Raw genomic sequence first — 12,080 nt, 5'->3', positions numbered from 1 at the left:
GTCATTAGCTGAGGGTCCATTCCCATCAGAGGACTTATCTTTTTGGCCAATCCTGAGACCTTGGTTCTGGCCATAGTGGTCACCCTGCCTGCCCAACCCCTGACCACTAAACCTAATGCATAGTTCTGTCAATGGACCCCCCAGCAACTTGGCACTAACATTGAGTATCTGTGCCCGTGACTCTAGAAATAGCGCCAGAATGCACAGCCTCCCAAATACTTCCTGTGGAAGGAACTGAAGGAGCAAAATGAAAGGAAAGCTTGTATCGCCATGTATAGAAAGGAATGTAGGATATGCGATCTGCTGCTGACCTGTACCTGTACACATTCAGACTACAGGTGGGGAGAAGTCAAATATTTTACTATGCCAAGGAGGAGACTAGGCAAGAACCTATGGAAACGTGTTGTGTTTTAATGTGATGGGAGCATTCAGACATTCAGTTCATCTTCTGATGTGGTACATTACTGCCACAGGCATCATGTGAGGCTGCTGGTCATGTAGTTTTGAAAGTTGCTCAGGTATAAGAGTGACTTAGGAAGGGATCTTCAGATGCCCTGTTCAAAATAAAGCAAGCATGAAATGTGTAGAGGTTTGGGACAGGGCGTAATCTTTATGCCCTTGTCTATATAACATCACTTGGTTGGCAACCTTCAGTCTCAAAAGACTATGGTATAAGCCTACAGCACCCAGTATTCCCAGGCGGTCTCTCATCCAAGTACTAACCAGGCCCGACCCTGCTTAGCTTCTGAGATCAGACGAGATCGGGCATGTGACAATGGAAGGGAGACACCCACAAGCAGACACTTAGAGTATGAAAATGAAGAGCAGTTCTTTTAAAAGGAAACTTCTCCTTCATGTCACTAATAAGTAAATATGGGTAGAAGGAAGTTCACCTCTGTGTGTGTGTGTGCGTGCGCGCGCGCGCTGATGACAAAAACAGTGGCAAAAAGGTAGTAATATGGGACACACCTACACTCAGGCCCCAGGGAAGTGTGCATTTCCATGTCATCCTCCCAACATCCCTCTGTGGTAGATTAGGCTGAGAGACAGATTGTCTTGACTTGCCCAAATCATCTCAGTGAGCCTTGCAGGGATCTGAACCCAGATCTCCCTCCTTTAACTTTCTATTCACTAGAAGACCACACCAGAACGAAAAGTTCCCACCTGGTTAAATTACTACAGGAAATCAATCCAACAGAGACAAGATCCTTAACGGTTCACCCAGAATCAAAGCTGCTATCACAGCCGTATCAAGAACCCAAGACTTAATGGATTTCTCCAAACCGGTGTGAGCTTCATCCCTGCAAATCGCATGTATTGATTTAGAAGAAGCACAGTCCCCCAAAAGCCAACATGCTGAAATAAAAAAAAAAAAGGTGATTGCTTCTCTCCATCTTCTTCTGGACTCCTTCAAGTTAAACTACCTGTAAACCAAATCTTCTCCTCCGTATGCCAGTTACTAGATTGAAGCCTGTCTCCTCTCTCTCTGCTTTTTCTAAAGAAGGCTGAACGATAAACCCCTGAAAGGGACAATTGCAATAGAAAAGCTGACAGACAATGAGCACCAGTAGGGCAAATGCATGGGAGGAAGAAAGGAAAAAAAAAATTAAGGCAGCTGGAGTGTGTATGTGGGGGAGAGGCTTCGCTTTCAAGTATATGCTATGAGTTTGCATAATGTCATACTGTACAGTCTAACATTAAGGTAAAATATCTGTAGGACATTTTGGATGTTTGCCAACAGCGGGATGTTCGCCATGGATTTGTAGCTCTTGGGAATCAGTGCCCAAATCCTGTTTTTGGAAGGTTTCCCCGTCACTAAATTCCTAATCTTTTATAGTATTTTTTTTGTCCAAAAAAAGGGATAAACACACACACACACACACACACACACTCAGACATTTGAACAATAACAATTTGATAGTCAGGCCTCCCTCCCCCACCTCTTTCTTCCACTATCTCTCTATATGTTTTTGACTAAGCTCTAACACAACCACTGTGACTTGAACTATGATGGCTTTCAGTATTAACGTTCATAAGATTTGTCACTGTCACATCTTGCTAACACTTGGCGCATCTCATTTTCTGAATAAAATGTATCACTGTTTAGTGGCAAAAAATGTAAATTACAAGAAACCTAATCATGTTCGAGAAACTGAGAATATATGATCCCCGAGCCCCTCAGCACTCAGGGTATAATGCGGAATGCTTACCAATTAAACACAACAACACAGCACTGCAAACCTATGGGACAGCAACATCAATCGCCCAGAGCTCATTTATCCCCATTCTGTATAAGTCCTATGGATTTCCAAGGGTATCTTCTCAGTTGGATGCAAGAGATAAAGCATAAGAACTTGTCCAAGGGGAGTCGGAGCTAATAACTTTTCAACCCCATTTAAGATGCTTGATGCTTTCTTTACATCTGGTTAAAATGCAAAAGGATGCTAAAATAAGAGGAGAATATAGTAATTAATGAATCCTCAATACTTCCAGATATTTAATGCTGTCTCAAGACTATCAGGATACATACGCACGTACACACATATGTATGAGAGAGACCTAGAGATAGATATGCAATAATGGCCCATTATACATAGAAATGCAATGCAAAATGCTGCTGAGGATTTAAATGACTCTGGAACAAGTTGCTTCATCCAGTTTCAGCAGCTGGCAAATGGTACACCATTGGGCTATGTCAGAAGGCCAGATGCAAGGGAGGGCACCAGGATGAGGTCTCTTGTTATCTGGTGTGCTCCCTGGGGCATTTGGTGGGCCGCTGTGAGATACAGGAAGCTGGACTAGATGGGCCTATGGCCTGATCCAGTGGGGCTGTTCTTATATTCTTATGTACACCGAAGAGCTTCAGCATCATGGTCAAAGAAATCAAAGTTATGCAACATTTTTGAAAGCCCCCTAAGAAACAGGAATCAGTTCTGTGGCCCTATAGCAAACAACCACACAGAAATGGCTGCATCAGGGACATTAAACTTGTTTCATACAGAGGGCTGAATTAGCATTCATGGCACCAGCTGAGGGCCGGAAGTGACATCATTAAGTAGAAAGTGACATCACTAAGCAGATGATAGCCAGAAATAAGCACTCTGTTCTCATAGAAACTCAGTAGCTGCAAATGACAGAAGAGAAAATGTGCAAATCTTATTCATATTTTCAAGATATGAGAAAGCCCAATTATCTAGCTGGGAGATCCCAATTATATGGGGCTGGATAAATTGCTTCCAGGGGCTTCATTCAGCCCACAGGCCTTATGGGCTACATGGATAGGGTTGGTTGTCTCTTACAGAGGCTCCTATGCAAGTGCTTTGGGATCAAAAGGTTTAGCAACTAGGTATTGCTTAGACTGAGTCCAATAACTTGTTTTGGGAGGCGGATCACTTGCGTTTTGGTGCCCAGTGTGATATTAGTGCTTTTGTGTCTCTTATATCTCCTGCCCTGAGTAGCACCTTTCTCTGGAGACAACCATACATCTGGGAACAACTGGATGTGATTTTGGCTTTTTTTACAGAGCATCAGGGAGAAGAGTTCTATGTTAGTTCTTTCTCTGATTTCTATAGCCAGCTTCCTGTTGCAACTATAAGAACACAATCAACTTCTGCACTTAATTTCAGCCAAGACTTGCCTATCACACCCCAAAAAAAATTTTTTAGGAGCTAGTCGCGAGGCTAAAAAACTCACAGCCCAATCCTAATCTGTGCTGACACAGCAGGGCCACATGGCCTCTGCTGTATTCAGCACAGCATTGGAGTAGGCTGGAGGTCTCCACAAGGAAAGGGATATTTTTCCCCTTATGCTGAGTAATGCCCCAACCTGCCCAATGGGGCTACTTGGATCTGTGTCTGCTAAGTAGCACTGTGTAGGACAGGGGTGCCAAACATAAGGCCCGGGGGCCTGATGTGGCCCCTGGAAGCTTTTTATCCAGCCCTCAGGCTCTCAGCTGCTGAGCAGTGCTGAGGTGTTACTGCTGAAAGGGCAGCCCACATGAAAATTGGGCTCTCCCATATCTTGAAATATGATCAAGATTTGCATATTTTCTCTTCTGTCATTTGCAGTTAATGAGAACAAAGTGCTGATTTCTGGCCCTCAGCTGCTTAATGCTGTCACTTCCGGCCCTCAGCAGGTACCCTGAATGCTAACTTCGGCCCTCTGAATGAAATGGGTTTGACACCCCTGGTGTAGGACATTCAAGCTCAGGAGGGAGGTTAGGATACAGCAGAGGCTTGCTGTACCGATCCTGCACCCCTCCTAGGCCTGATCCACTCCCCTACTGCCCCTCCAAGGCCTGGCATGACTCTTAACTCCATAAGAGGCCGTTTGTCTGGATGCAGTGTTGACGGGGGGAGCACAGGCCTCCTCGCCGGTGCTGCTTACTCTCCAGGTGCTGCAAATGTGCATTTGGAATGTTTGCAACACCCTCATCCTCAGCAAAGAGCCCAGTTTGGATGGCGCTGTCAGTTTACTAGTCTGCACACGGAACCATCATAAGGTCAAGAGGTCAAAACGGAAGTCATTTGTCAGTATTGTTCAGACATTGGTAGTGGTATGAAGAACAGCATTCCACAATTTGGGGGGGGGGGGGTTGGCACCTCAGGTGTAAGTTTCAATTTTCTAGCCTCCAGCCTCCATTCTAGCATGTCACTTAAAAAAATGAAAGATTTCAGTCCAGAGCACCAGGACCATCATTTTGAGTTTTTGTTTCAGATACAATTGTGTGTGCAGAGGAAATTGGTCTGGGTCTTAAAACATGATTGTATCTGAAACAAAAACTCAAAATGATGGTGCTGGTGCCACACAGTGCGCATTATCAGTACATTATGGCCGCATGGCAATCTGCTGCACAGGAATGATTACATACATGGGGTTGCTTGTCATTTACAGATGCCCCCATGCAAGTGGTTTGGGATCACATGGGCATTAAAATCACGCTTGTGACCACACAGTGACTATTTTTATGTCTTTTATTTTAAGGAGTACAGAGAATAATGGATGTACACATGTAGGACCAACCCGAGACCTCCTCCAAAAGCAGCCCCCTTTACCCAATGATGTCACAGCCTCTTCTCTCACTTTCCAATGCTCAGCACTCTCCTCCTCACCATATTCATCTTCCCCTCTATTATCTTCTTCCTTATCCGATCTCTGGAGTGGAACGAGAAGAAGTGGAAGCAAGTAGGCAGACAGAGATGTGCATCCCCCAATATGCTACCTGATCCGGAAGTGACAACCTTCTTAACTTCACTTTAAAACAGGAGCATCGCCTGGACTCAGCACTCTTGCCCCATAACTCCTGCAAGTCGTTGGACTTCACAATGTCACTACCTCACTGTAGTCTGCCTTCTACCAACAGCTGCCAAGAAGAGGGGGAACTCTTTACCCAGCAATTGACTTCCATCCTGCTTCACCAGGAACCACTGTGTCAGGCTGTGTCTCTGACCTTCTACATTCTACCAGGTTCCACTCCAAACTCTCCAAGTTCCATTTTGGACGTACCCCAAACTGAGCAGTACGACTGCAAAATAACAAGTCATCTGCTAGGGCCATAGTTCAGTGGTGGATGCATGACCAAGGTCCAATTCAGGCTTGGAATGACCTCTGTTTGAAACACTGGAGTATCTGTGTAGACAACAGTGAACCAGATGGAGAGATGGTTTGACTGAGAACTCCTCATCCATCCCATTCCTGAAGCTCTTTAAAGGATGGGCTCTTTTCCCTCCTGTATAGTACACATTTCACATTAAAAGAAAGGTCTGTGTGTGTGTGTGTGTGTGGACTGTCTCTGGGCAAGCTGCAGACCACACCCTAGCCTTTCTACAAAATTCCCAACTCCATTAAAATATGTAGAAGATATATCATCGTGAGGCATGATGAAATGGGATTGAGGGTGAGAAGTGCCTACAAAGGAGCTTTCTTCCAATGAAAGCAGGAAAATTAAAATTACCCTGCAAATGGATTCATTTATGGTCAGCCTCTAACCCCTTCCAAATAAGTTAGAATCTTCTATTAATAACTGGGTTTGCTATTACTAATAGCTGAAGCCGATGGCAAGGCCTACCTGTCCTGACTAAACTGCTTAGTAGATGTGTTAATGGACATTATTGCTGCCATAAATTATCTTCCAATGCTGACAAAAGGAGTAATATAAGGTGTACTTTTTTTTTAAAAGCACTAGCCAAAGCATGGCTGAATGATTGAGTCAGAAAATGAACCATACCTTGGGGTTAGCAAATGATTTTTCATCAGCCAGCAGGCTATTAAGCACACCAGGATAATAAACGGATGATTTTAGTGGTAATTCTATGAGGTCCTCATCTTTCCCATTTTAAAATTCCATGTTACTTTTAAAGGATCCACACATTATATTGATTTACATGGTGGAGGAGTGAGCCAATGATGTCCTTTGATGTCAAAAGCAGCACATTATTATTTATCATTGAATCCTTCCCTCCCTCTCTCCATCCTTTCCCCCCAAATCACTCTTTCATGAAACATTTGAAAAATACCTCTGGGCGCCACGTCACACAGCTCTCTTAGAAGAAATGCTAGCTGGGTTTCATTTTGCCCTCCTTCTCAAGTCCACTTCCCTCACTCCTGCTTGGGTGTTGCAGCATGCTGCTAGGAAAGAAGAATGCTTGCTCTTTCCCAACACAAAATCCACACTCACCCAAAGTGGTAGAGTTGCAGTTTAATTGCACTGCTAATATGAAACTGACCTCATGCTGCTCTAATTTCCAACACTAGATTTATAGGGCTTTCGTCACAGAGATACAGAAGTAGAAGTGTACCCAGTTTGGGCATCCAATCAGTGCAATGGCCAATGGTAGTCTTTAGTCTAATTCTGGAAGTTCTATCACTATGCACTCACAACAGAAAAGCTGCAATGTCCCCTGTCTGCCTTGAGGATGTATTAAGCAGGGCCGGCTTTTAGGCAATTGGGGCTATTTAACCCAATCAGGCCGCACGCATGATAGGGGCCCTGCACTGCCCTTCTACCCACTGTTGCTTCCAACCGACCAGAAATTGGGTCACTTAGGAAGCAGCTCCAGCCCACCACTGCTTCCAATTGTCCCAAAATTGGTGCCATGCAGGTGGCAGCAGGTGCACCTTGCTCTTTCCCCACCTTCACACCTCCTGGTACCATCTTCTCCTCCATCTCACTTTGCAATGGGGGCTGCTTGGGATGGGGCAGTGACAGGCAAGAGTCGGGGAGTACTGCGGGCTGGGCGCATGCTCCCTCCCTTCCTCCCTCCCTCCGGCTGACCTCCCAAGCACCTATCTTGCACAACCACTAAAGATATAGGAATCCTATCCACCGGCACAGAAGTAACAGATTTTGTTTTTCTTGGTCTGATTCCATTCAAGCTAAAAGCTAAAAAAATTAGTAGAGGGGGTTCTGCAATGCAAAATTAGAGGGGGCCTGCAAAAGTGTTTCCAGTTGAACCCCGCAGATCCTTAGGCCAGCCCTGGAATTAAGAATGAATCATAGCTTCAAAATTTCAGTATGCTTGGATTCAATGCAACTTTAGAGGATTGAATGTGACATTTCAATTTCAAAATTTTTCCAGATTCTGAAATTTGGTTCCTATAACGATATATTTTAAATAACATATATTAGACATTGTTGATTCATGTTAAAGCATTTACTTATTTATAATATTTGCTGGCAACATTCTTTACCCCAAGAATTGAAAGGAACTTATAGAGACAATAAAACTATCTTTAAAAAATCAACATTCTTAACACAGCAATTACAGAATAGTAAAACCATCAGTAAAAACTAAAAGGTGGTACAGAATGTTAAATTTGTCAGTTTGGCATATGTAGTACAGTGCTCTTCTTTTGCACCTTGCTTCTTTCTCAAAAACCTCAAAATCAGTGTTTCTTAAGCTGTGGGTCAGGACCCACTAGGTGGGTCACGGACCCATTTCAGATGGGTCCCCATTCATTTCAATATTTTATTTTTTAATATATTAGACTTGATGCTACCATGGTATGTGACTGCTTTTGGGGAAATGTGACAGACCTGTACTTTGAACAGGCTACAATGTACATGCTTTTAACAATGACAGTAAATGGAACTTACTCCTGGGAAACTGTGAGTAGGATTGCAGCCTAGAACTGTTAAAAATCTTCATGCCTGATGATGTCACTTCCAGTCATGACATCTCTTCTGGTGGGTCCAGAGAGATTCTAAAAAGTGGGTCCCAGTGCTAAAAGTTTGAGAACCACTGCTCTAAATTATTTCCATAATTGAGAAGGTTTAAACATCTGAATTTTTTTCAGTTAACTTGAGCTTGAAGGAATTGATTGAGAATCCCCCCTCAAAAAAAAGAAGAAAAAATCATGTTGGCTGTCCTGCAGTGCACCTCATCTCACAATTAGAACTGGATGTGCAGCTTTCTTCATAGACTGCTTCCGATAGGAAGAAAAATGGGTTTCATTCAATTGGGTGCTACAGTTTTATCAGAAAAAAAAAATGCATATTGTTATATTCAGAATTGGTCTGCATTTTATATTGCTCCATGTGGTAGCCATTATCACTTGGTAAGCCACCCATGTGCAACAACTCATCATGCGGCCAGGGCAATTTTCTTTGCACTGTACAAACCGTTCTGATCTTTGGTTTTATTGGAAATGTGTAGTGGAATATATCTTTGATGGTTGTCTGTGTAATGAGGGTTGATGGAAAAGAATTGTTTGATGTGTTGTCAAGGGCTATATGACAACTTCTGTTGTGGCATTCCATGTGGGGTGGCTATTAGCACATGCAACTCATCACTTGATGTTGCAGTACCCAAATAATGACCATGCATGTGCTAACAAATCAAAGTCTGGAACTATACATGACATGAGCCCTGGGATTGTGGCTAAGGCTAGAATCCTTCCATTGAGTTGATTCGTTTAGAATTATTTTTATTGAAACATACGCAAAAAAAAAATAATTAAATACAGACATTACAGAATAAAAGCAACTGCAAGTTTATATGGCACTAAAGCAACAGTTAAAACAGCACTAAAAACAATTATGTCTTAAAATCTGGAGAATGTTTTAAAAAAAATATTTGTCTAGGTCCTAAAGGACAACAACTTAGGTGAATTTGCCTGGGAAAACACACAATCGAGAAGACATTCAGGCGCTATTCACCTCACTTTTGAATGTGTAGATATCCAGAGAAATGTCTCAAAAGATGACTTTAAGTACATCTGAAGTATGAATATGTGCACTGTTTCAGTTTCACCTTTCCCTGTAAAGCAGCCATTTTCAATCTTTTTCAGCTCAGGGCACACTGTCAAGGCACTAAAATTGTCAAGGCACACTCCCAGTTTTTTACTTACATTAAATTACTACATTACAATTAAATTTTAATTAATATAATCAATACAATTAAATCATTACATGACAAAGGGCACAATCCTAACCAGGTCTACTCAGAAGTAAGTCCCATTTTGTTCAATGGGGTTTACTCTCAGGAAAGTGTGGTTAGGATTGCAGCCAAAGACTGGGGGCGGGGGATGTGCCTGTTATATATGCAAGTTATGCAGGATCGAAATCCTGCATAACTGATTGGCCCAGACTTATGGCTGGCCAATCAGGTGATGGATCGAAATCCTACCATCTGATTGGTCCTCTAGTTAATGTTTCAACTGCACCAATCATGGGGAGTCTGGGCGGAGCTAAAGGGTATAAAAGCCAGAGGTGTTTGCCTTGTGTCAGATTCATTGCCAGGTCCTGTTTTAGGATTGGGCTTTTGGTTGCACTCTTTTTTCTCAAATACAGGAGCAGGCAATTGGCACTTCTCTCTCCTCCTCTCCCCCACCCCACCCCCTCCCACAGGCACATTCCCCCCTCTTCTCATTTGCAGTTAGCACCTCTCCTTCCGCCCTTCCCCTCACTGGTCCACACCTTCCAAAGGTCCAGAATCACTTGCCTCACATTCCCCCCTCCCCAATTGCCTGTTCCTGTATTTCTGAAAAAGTGTGACCAAAAGCCCAATCCTAGGCATGTCTACTCAGAAGTAAGTCCCATTATAGTCAATGGGGCTTACTCCCAGGAAAGTGGGGATAGGAGAGGATCTTGAGAGCCCAGCCCAGGCATGTCTACTCAGAAGTAAGTCCCATTATAGTAAATGGGGCTTACTCCCAGGAAAGTGGGACTGGAGAGGAACCTGAGGGCCCAGCCCAGGCATGTCTACTCAGAAGTAAGTTCCATTATAGTCAATGGGGCTTACTCCCAGGAAAGTGTGGATTGGATTGTGGCCCAACACCCCTCCTCTAAAGGGCAAAGGCAAGGCAGGAGGGTCCCTTTGGGGAGCTGCAGGCAACTGTGGCAAGGAAAAGGGTTTTTGTGGCTGCTGTACTCAGCAGACTTGCTGGCTTCCTACCTGCTTGCCTGCCCCCCTCCCTTCTCACTCACTCCGCCCAGACCTCCTCCAGGCTCTTATGGCTGCCCAATCAGCACCAGGGGCAGGCAACAAGGGACTTCAAACCCAATCCTAGGCATGTCTACTCAGAAATAAGCCCCATAATAGTCTCCAGGGCTTACTTCCAGGTAAATAAGGATCAGGTTGCAGCCTTCCTCTTGCTGAGCATATGCAGAGTTCTTTTTTCTCAGTTCAGTACTGAGTATTCACAAGCAGTTGCAAAACACCTGTGACTGATGCAAACCAAAGATTTGACTTCCCAGAAGGCCTTTTCCCAGTGCCTCTTATTTTATGAATTGAGAACGGAACATGCTGATTTTGAAGACACCAATCCTTAAGATTTTAAAAGCTCGAAACCAGGCAAGACTCAGCATTTCTTGCCAGGGGGTTATTTAAATGGAGACTCAAAACACAAATTTGGGTGCTGTGAATGTACAAGGGAAAGAAAGTATTCTCACACAGGAACACATTCCACTGAGGATACTGTATTTTACATGTTGCTGTCTTTCTTCATTTGCTGCAATTATTATTATTTTTTTTTCAAAAATAAAATTTACCTAGCTACCTGGTAATTACATATTGCCTGATACAGCTCTGTAAGCAATAATTTTCCCTTTGCTCTTCTCATACATAATCTGGGGGATTCTTTGCATATTGTGTGTTTGCCTTCCTGGATATCTCCCCCCCCCCCACTCAACCAATTGTACATTGCCCCCCTCTTTTCAGTTGAAAAAACAGTCACTGCCAAAAGCTTGCCAGTCATTTGTTTAAGGAAACAGCATCTGAATAACTTTGGATTCTAGTTACCTTTGCTAGGGGAGTGACCCAAAAGGCAATCACTCTTGTAACTACCCAAAGTGTTGCCAAGATGATAAGAAGTGGGGGAAAATGATAAAGCAACAAAAGGGATACATTTTGAGCAGGCAACAAGGGACATCATTAATTCACAAGGCCCTGATTAACTCCAGCAAGAGACTGTAACAGCCAGCAAGAGAAAGCAGCAGACAGAGACCAGGCAGAAAGAGAGGATTGCATCTGAGTGGCACAAACTCCAATATAAGTGGTGTTACAATTGTGCTACTATCAGCAAGTTGTCCTCACAACCCATTCCAACTCTTTTGCAGCAATGTGGTCTTGCTATTACACCGGGGTAATGCTGCTTTGACTTTTACACCCAATTTTCACCCATGGATAAATGAGATTAGGCCTGGAATGGAAACATTGCAGTCTATTAATTAAGTAGCCTGCTGCAGCCAAAATCCACACAGCACCAGGCTGGAGCAACAACCGTTCCCATCCATAGGGTCCATGCCAGCCGAGCGGTTTAAGGACGCACACAAATACTTATTCTTCTAGCTATTCAAGTGTGCAAAGCACTTTCAAGTCGCTGTTGCATTAATCTTCCCAGCATCCCTGTGAGGCCGACAGGTTAGCAGTATCATTGTTCCTTATTTAATGATGGAGAACTGTCCAAGCCTGAGAGTGTGGGCTATGGCAAAGGCACACACTGTAACCCTTGTACAAACATGGAAGGTTTCCCAAGGCCTACCGGCTGGGCCGGTTTTGCTTTGCTTTTCCCCTGGGGGCTGGGGATAAGAATAGGCCCTCCGTTTAGCTGTACTTGTTGTAAGAGGCGACTAAACAGCC

This window comes from Tiliqua scincoides, chromosome 4, assembly GCF_035046505.1.
Source record: "Tiliqua scincoides isolate rTilSci1 chromosome 4, rTilSci1.hap2, whole genome shotgun sequence".
Classification (NCBI taxonomy): Eukaryota; Metazoa; Chordata; class Lepidosauria; order Squamata; family Scincidae; genus Tiliqua; species Tiliqua scincoides.
This window is presented reverse-complemented; position numbering follows the sequence as displayed.